This window comes from Monodelphis domestica, chromosome 5 (genome assembly GCF_027887165.1).
Source record: "Monodelphis domestica isolate mMonDom1 chromosome 5, mMonDom1.pri, whole genome shotgun sequence".
Lineage (NCBI taxonomy): Eukaryota > Metazoa > Chordata > Mammalia > Didelphimorphia > Didelphidae > Monodelphis > Monodelphis domestica.
The window spans coordinates 34,083,495-34,100,486 of NC_077231.1; positions in this window are offsets into that span (position 1 = coordinate 34,083,495).

Consider the following 16,992-nt stretch of genomic DNA (forward strand, 5'->3'; position numbering starts at 1 on the left):
TCCATCCTTGATCTTTTCTTCTTTCACCTATTAGATCTAATTAATTGTGAAATCTTGATTCAACTCCTTCAATATATCTTATGTATATTCCCTCCTCTCTATTTACACTGCTGTCACTTGAGGACACAACCTTAATACCACCTCCCTGGATTATTACAACAGCTTTCCCACTTGAGTTCAAATTCTGAACAGCTATGTAACTCTATATGTCACTAAGCCTTTCAGGATCAGTTTCCTCATTGATTACTACCTACTTTTCAGAGTTGTTATAAAGATCAAAAGAAATAATACAGAGAAAACACTTTGCAAATCTTAAAGTACTATTTGAAAGCTAGTTATCATTGTCACTCTTCTCTCTTTGTTTTAGATAATATTTCACCTACCTATCAGATTAGTCCTCTTTATTACATAGATTTGATGATGTTACTACTTCTCTAGTCAAAATCTTTTAATGACTCTCTTTGCTTATTGCGTGTCCAAATACCTTAGCATAGGCAAAGCTCTCAAGAGTTAGACCTTTCCAGCTTAATCTCCTACTATTGCCCTCCACATACTCTATGACATGGACAAAGTAGTTCCTGTTTTTGATGAATGTCCACGTTTCCTCTCATTCTTTTCCCTGTGCCTAAAATGCTCTCTCCCATCTCTCCCTCTTGAAATTCTACTTATTCTTTATTGCCCAGCTTGAATACCACCTTCTCTAGGAAGCCTTTCCTGAGAAAGGTTAGGATCAATAATGATCCCTCTCCCTCTCAGAGAGCAAAAAATCACTGGGTTTGTACCTCTTCTATGAACTCATCATTTCATTCTGTATTAGTTATTTGTGGAAATGTCACAAGATATTGCTAGACTCTGAGCTCTATCAAGTTAAAATCTATGAATTTTAAAATTTGTGTCTCTTTCTACCTTCAGCCTCCCCTCCCCACTCATATACTCTGTGCCCATAACAGGTGCTTAATAAATTATTTTCTCATTTTTAAATTTATTAATTTAATAAACACCAAATAAAACTAGCATTTCTATATACATTGCAGACCAGAAGGAAAGGATTATACATACCACTGAATCTCTCCTAGTAAATAATTTATGAAGTCAGATTTGAAGAGCATGGATGGGAGGAGAGAAATGCTAGAGGCAGAGAGAATGAAGACAAGGTGAAGGGAATCCTAGTTCACACCTCTGCTTTCTCCTTGTTGACTTCTGCACTTGTTCTTGACCTTGTGCTATGTAAATACTTTGCTTCATGGTCGTTGCTCTCCTGTCAAAGGTTGCTTTGATGCTGGTCTGTGGGAGCTGTCCATAGCTGAAAGCAGCATGAGTGAATTGTGCAGGCTAGCACTCCCCTGGAATGCTTGCTAATAGCTCATACTTACAGAGTGTTTTAGTTTATAAAGTACTTTCCTCACAATAACACAGAGAAACTATTTGAGTAGTAACTAGAAATCCTAAACCCTGGGGCAAATTCATTGCAGGTGGGGCAAGGGGTAGAAGGGAAGATGGTAGTAGACAAAGGAAAGGCTACCCTGGTTATTGCAGTCTGTCAGTTGTGTCAGTTGGGTAACCCCAACCTCCACCCTCAAGAGATGGAGATTACAGGTGGAGTGGGAGAGTCCTCCCTTGTGGCACACAGGGTTGGTAGAGAAGGATATAATTCTAGGTAGTCTTTTTCATCAACAAGTACCATATTTTGACTTATTTCAAACTCTTTTTCTGGTTTGTCATCTATCTACTACTTCTTCTGGCATGACTCTCAAGGAGCTCTGTCCTGGGTACTCATCTCCTCTCTCCTGTCTTCTTCTCTCCTCTTTTTTCCTCTCTTTCCCTCCATTCTCCATACACTATTTCCTATGGTGATCAAACCCACTCCTATGAGCTCAATTATGAATGACACCAAAATTTATATATTTGATAAATCTATATTTTTATCATTTGCCATATTCCATGGTCTAAAATGCTTACTATGAAAACTTAACAATTAACTCTTGTGAGCTTGTTCAAAATGGTGCCAGCATATCCTGTGGATTTCAGGTATGGCCACTTCAATTATAGTTAAAGTAGACCAAAGACAAGGGTTATGGGAATTGAATAGATTTAGGAACTAGGAAACCAAAGTGCTTGAAGGAGGCTAGAGAGAGATCTGGAAGTCCAGAAGAAAATGAAACAAAACAAAAAAGTCTAGGAGCAACTAGGTGGCTTGGTAAGGAGAATAGCCACTCCAGAAGCTAGTCTTAGAAATAGTCCCAAGAGATGGTATTTTCAGGAAAAAAAAAACTAATTTTAAGCAGGTGTCAAGATATGGAAGGAATATGAGATACTTTTACATTTTCCCACTACTATAACACTTTAGCAAACTCCTCCTTTGAGATTCATTTTATTCAAACCTATCACCAAATCCAGACTCTGGTGTTACCCTTGATTCCATCCACTCTTATCTGCTCCCTTAGATTGCCTCTACTATTGCCTATACTACTATACTATTGCCTCTACTCCTCCTCACTCCCTTTTTTTTTAAAATAAAAACCCTTATCTAGACATTTGGGCTTAGGTGACTTGCCCAGGGTCACACATCTAGGAAGTGTCTGAAACCAGATATGAACCCAGAACTGCCTATTTCCAGGCCTGACTCTCTATCCACTGAGCCACCTAACTCCCCTCTCCTTCCTTCTACTCTTCAATCTTTCCTTATTTACTTGCAGGGAGCCAACAGATCCCCACTAGTTGGCACAGTCACAGTTGGAAGCCGGGAACTGCAAGGCAGTCCCTCCCCAGAACAAAGCCCCCCGCTGACCCCCTTCTCTGACTTCTCTCTCTCCAACTTTCCTTACTAAAGGACTTGTTATGATTATTGTTTATTCCCCAATACAGGAGAAATAATATGAGAGCAAATACTTATAGGATATATATATATATATATATATATATCCCACTTTGATTCCCCCTAGATTATTACCCCAAAAAGATTACATTCACAGAATTAAAGCCCAAAGATTATTGCCCATTACCCCTCCTTTCTCTCACTCAAGCACAGATATGCTCCAAGGCCCTACAATAAACACTGGCCAAATGCTTGAAAACTATAATAAATCTTTCCTTACAGTTATCACACTCCAATGAATTTGTTGATGAACAGAAACTAGGCAGCATTGCTAGGCACTTCAAAGTAACACAAGAAAAACAGAACTTGTAAATTGAGGAAAACCCCAAAACCCGTCTGCTTTAAGTTACCTTTTAACTTTGAACTTAGATATGAAAATGTGTTGTTATTCATCTATTAAGCAATTGTGATTGATAGTGAAAGCTGACCAAAAGCAACAATGATTCTCCTAGGTCAGGGAGAACTAACCTTTAGTTCACCCTGTTTATGTCATTCATCTATAGCAACAATATTTCAATGACTATCTCCTTAGGCTACACGTCTTGTTAAGTTCCATGGAAACACATATATAGAAAATTGATTGTGTGCCAAAGAAGTATGTACTTGAAAACCTGCATAATAAACAAACCACAGTACTATGGCAGAGCACTGTGTGTGATGCCTGCATATGTGGGTTTGAACACATAGTGTCTCTCATCTCTATAATTCGACACTATCGCCACACTTAGACGGAGAAACCTCAGACCCTCAGAGAGACCACTAGAGAGCTCTCCTTATTTACTGGGATTTTTTTCCTTCCTGTCTACAGATATAGTCAAATTTTCTCAGTCCTTTAAAAATTTTCACTAAATCCAAATATCACTATCATTTAGTAGCTCTCTTTCCTTTCTCAAATTCTGTGAAAAAGCTGTCTATACTTGCTGTCTTCACTTCCTCTCCTCTCACTTGCTTTTAAATCATCTACAATCTACCTTTCAACCTCATCACTCAACCAAAACTTCTCTCTCTAAAGTTACTAGTGATTTAACAAAAAAATTAACAATTTTTTTCAACTAACAAAAACCTATTTTCTCTCCCTCAAATCTATCCTTTTTGGAAAAAAGAAAAGAAAACCCTTGTAACCAATATGCATAATCAAGAACAACAAATTCTCTAACTATCCATATGTGTGTATAAATATATGTAGATGTTATATATTTGTAATCTCTGCTAGGAGATGGGTGATATGTTTTATCTTGGATCAGATATCTGAAGACACAGTTTGTTACTACATTGATCAGAATTCTTAAGTCCTTCAAAATTGTTAGTCTTTATAATGTGTATAAATTGTTCTCCTGGCTCTACTCACTTCCTAGTGATAAGAAAAAGAGGATTTAGTCCCTCCCCTCACTTCCAACTCAGTAAATATATTCACAGTTTGCAATTTCAAGTGATAAAATGTTAAAATATTAATAAAGTCAATATATTAATAACTTGTCATCTCCTTATGAAGCATGAACACCTCTCTGAAAAAGTAAGATGGGAACAATGCCATTGTATGAACATGATGGCATATGTCCTGAAGATGACATTTAAAGACATAATTCAATCAGTTCAAATTGGCTCAAGACAGTTGGTGGGAGTTGAGGTATTCCAGACTGGGAGCAGCCTATGAAAGGGATTCCTGAAGGGAGATGGAAGAAAGTTCTCCCTCCTCTCAATTTTCCCTTGGTCCATGTGTCTGCTAGCATAGATACTCATTAAGAAGGAAATACTCTAGCAATTTGAGAAAATTTAAGCTGAAGACAGTGATTAAGAAAAGGCACACTCAGGGGGCAGCTGGGTAGCTCAGTGGATTAAGAGCCAGTCCTAGAGACGGGAGGTCCTAGGTTCAAATCTGAACTCAGCCACTTCCCAGCTGTGTGACCCTGGGCAAGTCACTTGACCCCCATTGCCTAGCCCTTACCACTCTTCTGCCTTGAAGCCAATACACAGTATTGACTCCAAGACGGAAGGTAAGGGTTTAAAAAAAAAAAAGAAAAGGCACACTCTAAGGAATAATGGAATGGAGGAATTCTATGTGAACCAGAATGACCTCCAGGAATTGATGTAGAGTGAAAGGAGCAGAACCAGGAGAACGTTGTACACTGTGGTACAATCAAATGTAATGGACTTCTCTACTAGCAGCATTGTAATGGTACAGGACAATTCTGAGGGACTTATGAGAAAGAATGTTATCCACATCCAAAGAAAGAACTGTGGGAGTAGAAACACAGAAGAAAAGCATGTGTCTGATGGGGATATGATTGGGGATGTAGACTCTAAACAATCACTTTATTGCAAATATATAATATGGAAATAAGTCTTGATCAATGATATATGTAAAATCTAATGGAATTGCTTGTTGGCTATGGGAGGGGGCAGGGAGGAAGGGAAGGAAAGAACATGAATCATGTAACCATGGAAAAATATCCTAAATTAATTCATTTAGTTAATTAATTAAAAAAAAGAAAAGGTACACTCTCCAGACTGTCCAGAGAGACATTCATTTAATGTGGGAAGCATCTCCAAAGAGTATGACCCCTAGCAACAGGAAAAAGGGCAACCATGGAGTCAAGACAGAAGTAGTCCTGGCACTGAAAAGGTGTGTGACAGAATACACTCCTTGAAAAAGAAAAAATATCTTAGGGTCATGCAGCACTATAGTTGTGATATCCCTTGTACACAATCCTCTACTTCTCTTCTCTGTGCCTTTCTACCAACCAATCCCATGCCTGGAATAGTTTACCTCCCCATTTCTGTCTCTTAGTTCTCCTTACTTCCTTTAATGCTTAAATCAAACCCCACATTCTGAGCCTGGGACAAACATAATAAGTGCTTAATAAGTACTTGTTGACTAGCAGATGTTCTAAAATCCATTGTAATCCAAGTTTGTGCCCAGCTTTCTCACAGATGTGTATTTATAGAAAAGTATACACTAGTGGAGGTGGGTAATGTATTTTTTAACTGTAGTTCTTAGTTAGCCATCCCACTAAATACCTTTGTTAAGAGCTAAATGTGTTATAAACTGGCTATTGTTAAAAGGAAATCCACTAGTGGGGGGCTCATGAGCTATAGTTTTATAAGTAACCACTCATGGAATACCTTAGAATCTAAGGTAACAGCCACCATCTGGGGACCCCTGATATGAATATGAGTGCCAGTTTCAAAGAGTGATCCAGAAAGGGTATTATCACCAAATCATTTAACCACTATATCTAGTGGTCTTTTTTCAGTTCTCATCTTTTTTTATTTTTCTGCATCATTTGGCATTGGTAACCATTCTCTCCTCTCTAGGTTTATTTCTTTGTTTTTAACATGCTTCTCTCTTAGTTCTCTTCCTATCCATCCTATCCTGGATGGATAACATGTCTTGTTTAGTATCCTTGGCTGAGTCAGCATCCATGTCATGGACATTAATTGTGGGTGGACCCCAAGGCTTTATCCTATTACATCATCAGCTCAAATCATTTCAATTATTATCTATATTTTTAGCCCTAAATTATTTCTTTGCTTAGTCTTTTCATTTATTCTAAACTTCACAAACATCAAATAAAATAAGTATTTCCATACACAAAGCAGAACAAAAAAAGAGGTTGGTCCATGAAGACCCAAATCTATACCACATATAACTTGCTTCTCTCTCCAAGAATACAATGACTTAAACATGTTTTGTAAAGCTGTCCTGTTTGTCTGATTCCTACTGATTTTCCTTTTGTTCTCTTCTGTATGCTTTTTAAAAACCCTGTAAATTTTAAATTAAATGTCAACAAAAGTAATATTATATTTTAAGGGATTTCTTAAATGATCATTAGAAATAGGAATACAAAGAGGATACCAAAAAAAAGACCACTGCCTATGGCTGATTAGCCCATTTTTAAAATCCCCACACTTAGCTTACCACTGCCACCACACTTGCTGTCCTCATGCCAAAGATGCCCAAGAGGCCTGCCCATTTGCTAATATTCTCTGTCTTCAAGTACATAATGACTGGAAGTCAGTAGGCTCCTGGGAAATAGAGTTCTTTTTTAGGGTAACAGATTTTCAATTATACAACCCTTACCTTCTGTCTTAGTTCTATCTACCTATCATTTCTAAGACAGAAGAGTGACAAGGGCTAGGCAATTAGTGTTAAATAATTTGCCCAGGGTCATACAGCTAGAAAGTCCAGCTTTTAACCCAGGTCCTCCTGCCCCCAGGGCTAGTGCTCTATCTTTTGTGCCACCTAGCTGCTCATTTTCTGTGTATTTTATTTTAATGTTTTAATGAGTTTGTTTTTACTTTTTTTTTATTTTTCATTTTGGTAACCCTTTCACTGACCTTCACTTCCTCCATTTCTATCTCCTCCTCATTGAAAGAAAGAAAAAAACAAAGTCTTTGTATCAAATATGCATAGTTAATTAACATAAATCTCCACCTTAGCCATATTTGAAAACACATGCATTATTCTGCAGCTTGAATTCATTACCAGCAAGGTTCATCATTGGCCCACTGGAATTGTGGTTAGTCATTGCATTGATCAGAATTCTTAAGTCAAAGGTCTTTGTCTTCACAATATTGTTGCTATTGTATAAATTGTTCTGGTTCTGTTCATCTCATTCTGAATCAGTTCATACAAGTCTTCCAAGGTTTGGCTGAAATTTTCCCTTTCATTATTTCTTATAGAATAATAATATGGAAAAAATTCCATTATATTCATATGCCATACTTGTCCTACTATTCTCCAATTGATGGGTATACCTTCTTGGTTTCCATTTCATTTGCTACTACAAAAAAAAAGTTGCTATAAATATTTTATATGTATGTGTCCTTTTCCACTGTTGAAGAAAAAATATTATTATTAATCCTGTGCTTTGGATTTTTAGGCTTAAGTATGCCAGAAACAATTTAATTTAATATAACACTAATCTAAATAGCCAAGCAGGTTTGATAGCAATAGTATTAGCGCATTACTAGAATATACCCATAGTCCTGTTAGCATAGAAGATCTGAATTATTTCTCCATTATGTGCATGGGCCACTTATCAGTGATGTTATAAATATCTATGGGAGAAGGTGCCCCATTTATGGAGGAAAATTGTGGTGTTGCTGCTTTCCTTATCATACTATTTTATTAAAGGTCTCTGCTTTAAGTTAATTGTGTCCCTTGGCTAATTATTAAAGGAAAATACATCTGGAGGGCTTCTGAGCTTTGGCTTTAGGGGATGTGGATTCATAAATCACTTGAGGAACCTTCCCCAGACTTCCAGGTAAGCATGGTGGCAGTCTAAATGTGGGTCAATTCCTCTCCCCAGCACACACCGACAAGGACTACCCCAAAAGACCTTAAGAATCATTTTCAGAGGAGTGGAGGAGCTGTAGAGTAGGGCGCAGCATTGAAGGTGCATGGGATTGGGGCTTTTCCAGGCTATAAGAGGGTGAAAGGGCTTCCACCCAAAATCAAGTCAATCCACCCTCCCCCACCCCCACCTACAGAGCCAGAGCCAGCACATGCCAAGATAAGAAAGCAAGGGGCACTTCTTGAGTGAGCAAGGGGCACCTCTGGGTCCTTGGGAGCCAATCCAGCATGCGAGAGAGGTGCCTGGAGCCAGCGCACCTGCCAGAACCAGGGAGTGAGCAAGGAGTACTTCTAGAGTGAGCAAGAGGCACTTCTAGGTCCTTGGGAGCTGACTAGGACCCCCCAGGGATTTACCCCTGAAAGCAGCTAGACTGGAAACCCAGATGGGCAGGAGAGCACAGACCTTGAGCAAAGAGCTGCAAAGGACTGCAGAGATTAGAGAGCTTGCCTCAGGTAAAATCCTTGCTCCTTAATTCCATACACAGAGAACAGGGAAAATACCCAGGAAAATGGTTGATTATGCACAGGAGCCTCAAAATCCTTTCAAAAACCGAAAAAGAAGGCTGTGACCCTCAAGAATTTTTATGGAGGAAAAACCCAGACTACAGAGGAAATACTAGACGAAACTCAAACAAAGGCAAAACCTAAAAAAAAAATGGAAATTGTCCACAAGCCCTGGAAGAATCTCAATTGGAGCTTATCAAAAAGATGGAAGCCTTCTGGAAAGAGAAGTGGGAAATGGTTCAAAAATATGAAGAAATCATAGCTGAATACCAAAAGGTTAAAGCAGAAAACCAAAAGATTATAACAGAAAACCAGGCCTTAAGGACCAGAATCAAGCAATTGGAAACCAATGATCTTGCAAAGCAGCAAGAATTAATAAAGCAAAGTCAAAAGACTGACAAAGTAGAAGAAAGCAAAATATCTCACTGACAAGGTGACAGATCAGGAAAACAGAGGAAGGAGAGACAATTTGAGAATCATTGGTCTATCTGAAAAGTCAGAAATAAACAGAAACATTGACATCATACTACAAGAGATCATCCAAGAAAACTGCCCTGAAGTTCTTGAATAAGGGGGCAAAATAGACATTGAAAGAGTTCATAGAACACCCTCTACACTAAACCCCAAAAAACAACTTGAGGAACCTTCCCTGCAACTTAGGGCATGTACCCATTTTTTTCCATAGTGGTCATTGTCATAAGAGCAAAGTCATACAAAACAAACTCCAAAATAAAACCATAAATGCACTAATGGGAAAGACAACTCCAACAGTTCTTTCTCTGGAGGTGAATAGCATTCCCTGTCATAAGTATTCAGGATTGTCTCAGGTCATTGCATTGCTGAGAGGAGCCAAGTTTTCACAGAGAATCATCATCCAATATTGCTGTTACTGTGTACAATGTTCTCCCAGTTCTGCTTATTTCACTCTGCATTCGTTCCCAAAGATCTTTCCAGCTTTTTCTGAAATCATCCATCTTATAATTTCTTATAACACAATAATATTCCATCACCAATATGTAACAAAATTTGTTCACCCATTCCCCAATGGATGGACATCCCTCAATTTCCAATTTTCTGCTACAACAAAAAGAGCAGCTATAAATATTTTTGTTCAAGTACATCCTTTCTGCTTTGTTATTATCTCTTTGGGATACAGACCCAGATATGGTATTATGAGATCAAAGGGCATATGCATTTTTATAGCCCTTTGGACATAGTTCAAAACTGCCCTCCAGAAAGGATGGATCAGTTCACTACTCACCTATCGCAGGAGTTCTGTTCCAGAGACCCCTGTGATAGGTGAAAATCTGCAAAGTAATGGCATTACATTTATTTTATTATTTAAGGCTATATAAACCCTTCCCATACTCCTATAAACCTTTTCCACACACTTATTAACCTGCAGTCACTGAACCAATCAGCACACAGGATATAGAACACAGTGCTTTGGTTGGTCACCTTCCATTCCATCAGCCAATAGTGTGCCACAATAAGCATAACTTTGCAATAAAGAATTAAGATTTTCTTTTAGAAAACTTGGAATACAGTGAAGTCACAAGTGAACTGTGATATAGCAAAGACGACTATATCCCAATTTTGCCACTTTCCCTTCAATATTTACCACTTTACTGTCATGTTGACCAATTTGATTGGTGTGATGTGGCACCTCAGCATTGTTTTCATTTGTATTTCTATAATCAATAGTGATTTAGAACATTTTTTCATATGATTATTGATGGCTTTGATTTCTTTGTCTGAAAATTGCTTATTCATATCCTTTAACCATTTGTCAATTGGGGGATGACTTTATACCCATTTTTCTGATAGGAAACTTATCAATTGTTATCATAATAATTGGAAAACATACATCAAGTATTTGGTAATTCTGTATCAACTGCTGTATTTGTTACTGGGAGAACAAGGAGAAATACAATTCCTTCAATAAAAGAGTTTGCATTTGCAGAGTGGCTTTTCTGCTTGTCCTAGCCTATCCCATGCAGTATGGTATCCCTATCTAGGTGGTCCAAAGTAGACTATTCAACATAAGGGCAAAGTGACCATGGCAGAGTAGTATGGTAGCCATTGAACTCTGGGGGAAGGAGGGGGTCAGTAAATAGTTGGGTGTCTAGCTGGCATTGTGCCAGTGACAAGAGGGAGGATACCCACCCAATATCCTCCATTCATATTCATACATAGGGAAAAACCCTTGGTCATGCCATTCCAACTAGTTTTTGCTCTATTCCTCCCCACTTTATAAATTCTTAGGAGACCAAGGCAGATTGGAAACATGGGACTCTTTTCTTGTCCTTTCTTCCTTGATAATTTGTGCTCATCTTTCTCCACTCCCATTTGCCTTTCCTCCTTTCCATCCATCTCTAATCATGGCTGTCATCAATTGGGCAGGAGGAAATTCCTCTGTCAGTTATGGCAGTAGCTGTTTTCCCTCTCCTTTCTACTTCACACACCTCTTGACCAGTTTACTGCTTATCAAACATTCCACCAGAGGGCATGCCCAGTCTGTCTAGAATGAATATCAAGGTCTTCAATAGTCTCTCCTCGCTCCCATCACCATTCTAAGATATCTGATAGATGAATGCTCTCTGGCCTTTAAAAACTAAGTCTACTGTCTGTCTCCATCTCTCTCTCTCTCCCCCCCCCCACTCCTTCTTTCTCTCCTCTTTCCTTTTGTCTGCACCTCTACCTATATCTCCCCATCTTCCTCTCTATCACTATCTCTGTTTCTTCAACCTCCATGTCCATCCATCATTTCTGGAATACTCTCTCTAGCAGTTTCAGTGACAATGAAAAGGCATTCCAGGAATTGGTGCTAAACTTACCTAGATTTTCCATGATCATATATAATTTAGGTCCTGGCCCTAGGCAATTAGCCACCATATCCTGGCAAATAACTATGTTCTCTCAATCCTGAAAGATTAATGATGGGGGATGCTACTCACCTCCCTAGAAAGAACTATTGGAGTGGGATGGATTCAGATCAAAGTAGACTATCTTTCACATCAGGGTATTAATGATTTTATTTCGGGGGGGGGGGTTGGTTATGTGTGACTTTGCTCTTACAACAATGACCCATATGGAAGTGGGTTTTAGATGATGATAAAAAAATTTTTTTAAAGAAATAACCATGTCCTCTCCCGGTGAGGCAAGCAGACAGGATATTATTATTCCCATTTTACAAATGACAAAAGAAAGATAAAGCAATTTGCTTGTGGTCACACTGCTAAGCTAACGGTAGTTGTTGTTAATCAGTCATTTTCCATCACGTCCGACTCTTTATGACCCCATTTGTAGTTTTCTTGGCTGAGACGTTGAAGTCTTTTGTCATGTCCCTTTCCTACTCATTTTGTAGATGAGGAAACTGATGCAAATAGGGTTAAGGGACTTGCCCAGGGTCACACAGCTATCTGAGGCCAAATTTGAATCTAGGATGACAAGTCTTTAAAAAAAAACCAAACAAACCTAAAAACTCTTATCTTCTGTCTTAGAAGCAATACTAACTGTGGGTTCCAAAGCAGAGGGGCAATAAGAGCTGGACCATTGAGGTTGGGTGACCTGCTCATGTGTTGGGTGACACAGCTAGGAAATCTCTGAGGCCAGATTTGAGACCTTCCATCTCCAGGCCTGGCTCTCTGTCCACTGTTTCACCCAGCTGCCCTGACAGATAGCAGAACCAGTCTTTAAATTCAGATCTCTGGATTCTTTCTCCTGGCCTTTCCCAGCCCTTCTGATTCTCACTTCTCAGAAAACACAAATGAATGTTTAATTCAAGTCCTCCCATTACGTGTAGACGTGGTTGGGTAAGGACCACCTCTTTGGTAGTATTTTTAATAGAAACCTTCCATTTCCCATCAAGAGATGAACAGAAAAGCCCAAGTACTTGTGAAAGTACTAAACTTGAATAAATCATCACTCAGGTTAGCAAAGCTGGGATTTGAACACAGGATCTCTGACTCTACTTCTAGGGTGACCTTGTTGAATCCCTCCACTCCTCTCTCTGATACTGAACAGAATGAATTCTTAGACAAGAGTTCTAGTCAATCAGTATTTATTGAGTGCCTACTATTTGCTAGGCTACATAACACACGTCTTCCTGAGTTCAAATTCAACCAAAGACACTTGGGCAAATCGCTTCCCCTGTTTGCATCATACTCTCATTTGTAAAATGAGCTGGAGAAGAAAATGGCCAACCACTCCAGTCTTGGCCAAGAAAACCCCAAATGGGTCTTGAGAGTCAGACATGACTGAAATGACTGAACAGCAACAATTTGTCCAGCACAGGATACAAAAGTAACTAAAAGGCAGTCCTTGCCGACAAAGAGTTATTAAGGAGCTCAAATTGAACTTCCACAAATTCTGCTACTCTACATTACTGGATAAAATCTGAGCAAATCTTGACATAATTCCCAGCTGCCTATACCTCTCCGTTTGGCGTCCTTGCTGTTTTTTTCCACCTTGTGGTTTTATTCCTCTGTGTGTGTGTGTGTGTGTGTGTGTGTGTGTGTGTGTGTGTGTGTGTGTGTGTGTGTGTGTGTGGCTTGTCCTGGCTTACCTTCCTATCCCAGAGTTGCATAGCCAGAGCAAGCAACTGATTCCCTATGCCGATCCAAGCCAACCACCCAGAGCCTGCTCACTGCAGATGGCGGGGACTGAATCCACCTTCTCCAAAGCAGGGATTTGGTTTGGTTTTTTTTGTCTCCTCCTGTTCAGTCATCTCCTCCCACAGAGCCTCCTTAGAACATTCGCTTGACAATCACTAGCTCATTTTCTTCAAAGAATTCATGTGCACACACTGTCTCAGCTCCGGGAGTTGTTGCTAATTAAGGATCCCAATGGTTGGAGAGAAGGTCTGACAAGGTCCTATTTGGGCACGTAGATTCATTGAAGGACAGAATCCAATTGACACAGAGAGCCCAGAGTGCTCCCTTTCTCTATTAGTGTCTGAGAGGAAAGAAGCACAAACAAGTCAAGTCCTAATTAGGAGCCACAACGCTACCTACCCTCAGCAGCAACAAATGTAAGCTTCTCTCTCTTTATCTATTCATTTCCAGAAGGACTGGCTTACTCTGTAGGAAGTACAAAGTGGAGAGAGATATATTTTTAAATAAAAATGCCTTCACAAAGTAGGGTATTCAGTTCCCTTTATTACCTTAAGTATCTTCCTTTATAAAAAAGATTATTATATATTTATAGTATACATTATATATAATACAAATATAATATTGCAATCTTCTATTGTATAAATGTTCTATTAAATTATGTATACTATTAAACATATTATATATAATATATAGTATATAATTATTATATAGAATATGTTACACATTCTATATACATATAATATATGTATATTAATATATACATAATATATACATAATATATTATAATATAATAATAAATATATATAATACACATAATATATAATTATTATATGATGTATTATATATTGTGCACATCTATATTAGATATAATACATATATAACACAAATTATATATAAATTATATATATGTATATATATATATATAAGATAGTAAAGGGAGCTGGAAAGTATTCCATGTGAGACCAGTTGAAGGAAATGGAGAAGAGAAATCTAGGGGACGGTAGAAAAACTATGTTGTCCTCCAGTATTTGGAGAGTTGTATGAAAGAAGAAATGGACTTGTTTTGCCCAGTCTCAAAGGTCTGAATTGGGTAGAAGTTTCACAGAAACAAATTTAGGCTTATATATATATATATATATAATTTATATTTATATATTTATATATTATATATTTATATATTATATAAATATAATGTGCATATATTATATATAAATATATATAATTTATATATATAAATTTAGGCATATATATGTATATTTGTATATACATATATATACATATGTATATAATATACCCTCCAAAATATCATCTATTACAAGTGTTAGGAAGAACTTCCTAATATTTAGATTTATCTAGACATTATCAGATGTAATTGTCTTTTGGTTTTGCTCAACTGTTTTGAATCTGTTATTTTCTCTTTCGAAAACTTTATTTCTTGATTGAATTCTTCATTGGTTTTTTCTCCTTTTTTTCTACCCTGATATTTGTACTTTTTAATTCTGTGTTGAGAGTTCTGATTCCTGATGTTACTTTAGTCCTAATATCTTCTTTTTAAAAGGTTTCTTTCTCTTTCTGGGGTGGTTCTTCTACGATCTCTAGAGAGGGATCCATCAGTATTCTCTTTTTTCACCAGGGAATTTGGGTAATTTTCCTTAGTAATATAATACATGTTCATTGTTCTCTGGCCTCTTTTCACATTATGACTCAGTTTTGTTTTGTTTTTCCCTTTAGTGGTTATCTGTTTATGAGCTAGGCATTTATTTAGGATTTCTCTACTGAGAATGTTTGGTATTCCCAGTGTTGGTCTGTAATTTCTCTAATTATTTGGTTGGTTACCTTCGGCTAATGTACAAAAAGGCCATTCCCTCCTCTCCTTCTCCTTTCACCTAGGCTGGGCATCCTCAACTTATTCATGTCAGGGACCACGAGGACCTAAGTCTCTGAGCAGAGAAAATTCCGGTGGTTGAGTGCTGATTCCAGTTGGGTTTCCAGGCCATCTTTGGTCAAGTACAAAAGCCCTAGCTCTCCAGCTGATGTGGCTTCGAAGCTAGGTCTACATCTTCCCCACCAGGCTTTTCCTCTGGACTCTTCCCCCACCTCTAGATGCTTTGCTCTTGCTTTGCACAAAGTCTGACACTCTTGCAGGGCATGAGTAGGGGGGAGCATTCAGGCTGAGTCACTGCTAGGGGGCAGAAGGGGGTCCAGACAAGTATTCCCAAAGTCATTCTAGGAAGCCCAAGCCTTTGATTCTGCGCGTTCCCCTTGGAGCAGATTGAAGAGTGGGAGTTCGACACAGTTCATGTTTTTCCTGCTAATTTTTACCTTTTGGAGTGTTTCTGTTTATCTTGTAGATCCAGCTTCAGAGCTGGAGGAGTTTGCAGAAAGCAGCTACTCTTGCCATCTTGCTGGTCATATGACATTTGATCGTCAACATTTATTTTTTAATTAGGATCTTCTGTTGCGAAAATCAAATGAAATGAAATTATCTTCTATCACAAAATCAATACTAAATAAGAACTGGTTCCTGTTAGAGTCAGAATGCAGATCAAAGCATACTATTTTCCACATTAGTTTATGTTTTTATTTGGGGGAGTTGGTGTTAGATGAGTATTCTCTTACAGCAATGGCAATATGGAAATACGTTTTGCATAATAGATGTATAACTCAGATCAAATTGCTTACGATCTCTGGGAAGGGGGAGGAAAGGGAGAGAGGGAGACAATTTGGATCTCATAATGTCAGAAAACCTATGATGATAATTGTTATTACATGGAATAGGAAAAATAAAGTTTTTTAATAATAAATAAATAAGATAATATTTTAATTTTAAATAATATGATTATAAATGTAAATAACAAAATTAAAATATCATGTAATAAAATAATAAATAAAATTTAAATATTTAATATTAAATAATCTAATGATAATAAATAACAATAAATTAAACATAATATAAATATTAAAATTAACTTTAAATATCATGCAATAAAAATAATAAATAAAATGGAAACTTTTAATAATATTATATATTAAATATAATATAACATAGTCTTATCATATCATATGATAAAAATAATAAACAAAAATAAAATCTTAAACTCTTTTAGTACTAAATAAATAAAACAGAAACAAAAAATGTTGGTTCCAAGGCAGAAGAGGAGTAAGAGTTAGGAAGGTAGGGTTAAGTAACTTACCCAGAGTCACCCAGCTAAGACATATCTGAGGTCAGATTTGAACCCAAGACCTCCCATTTCTAGGGCTAGCTCTCTATCCATAAAGCCACTTGGCTCCCTCTGAGATGATATTTACAAAGCACTCAGTGCAGTGCCAGGCACATGGTAGATGCTATATAAATGCTCATTCCTTTCCTCTTTCTCCTTTCCTTTCCCTGTAAGTAAAATGAGCTGCCTCAGAAGATAAACTAGAATATCTCCCATTGTGGAGGTATTCAAGATGAATCTGGATGATATTTGTTTGAAATGTTCTAGAAGAAAGTTCTCTTCAAGTACATTTTGGACTAAATATATGGCCCCTGAATCTCCTTCCAAATGTGATTCTGCAATGTCATGAATGCTGACCTGGGAACAGTGATATTGCTTCATGGCCATCAATGTCACCAGCAATCCCCAGTAAGACTTTAT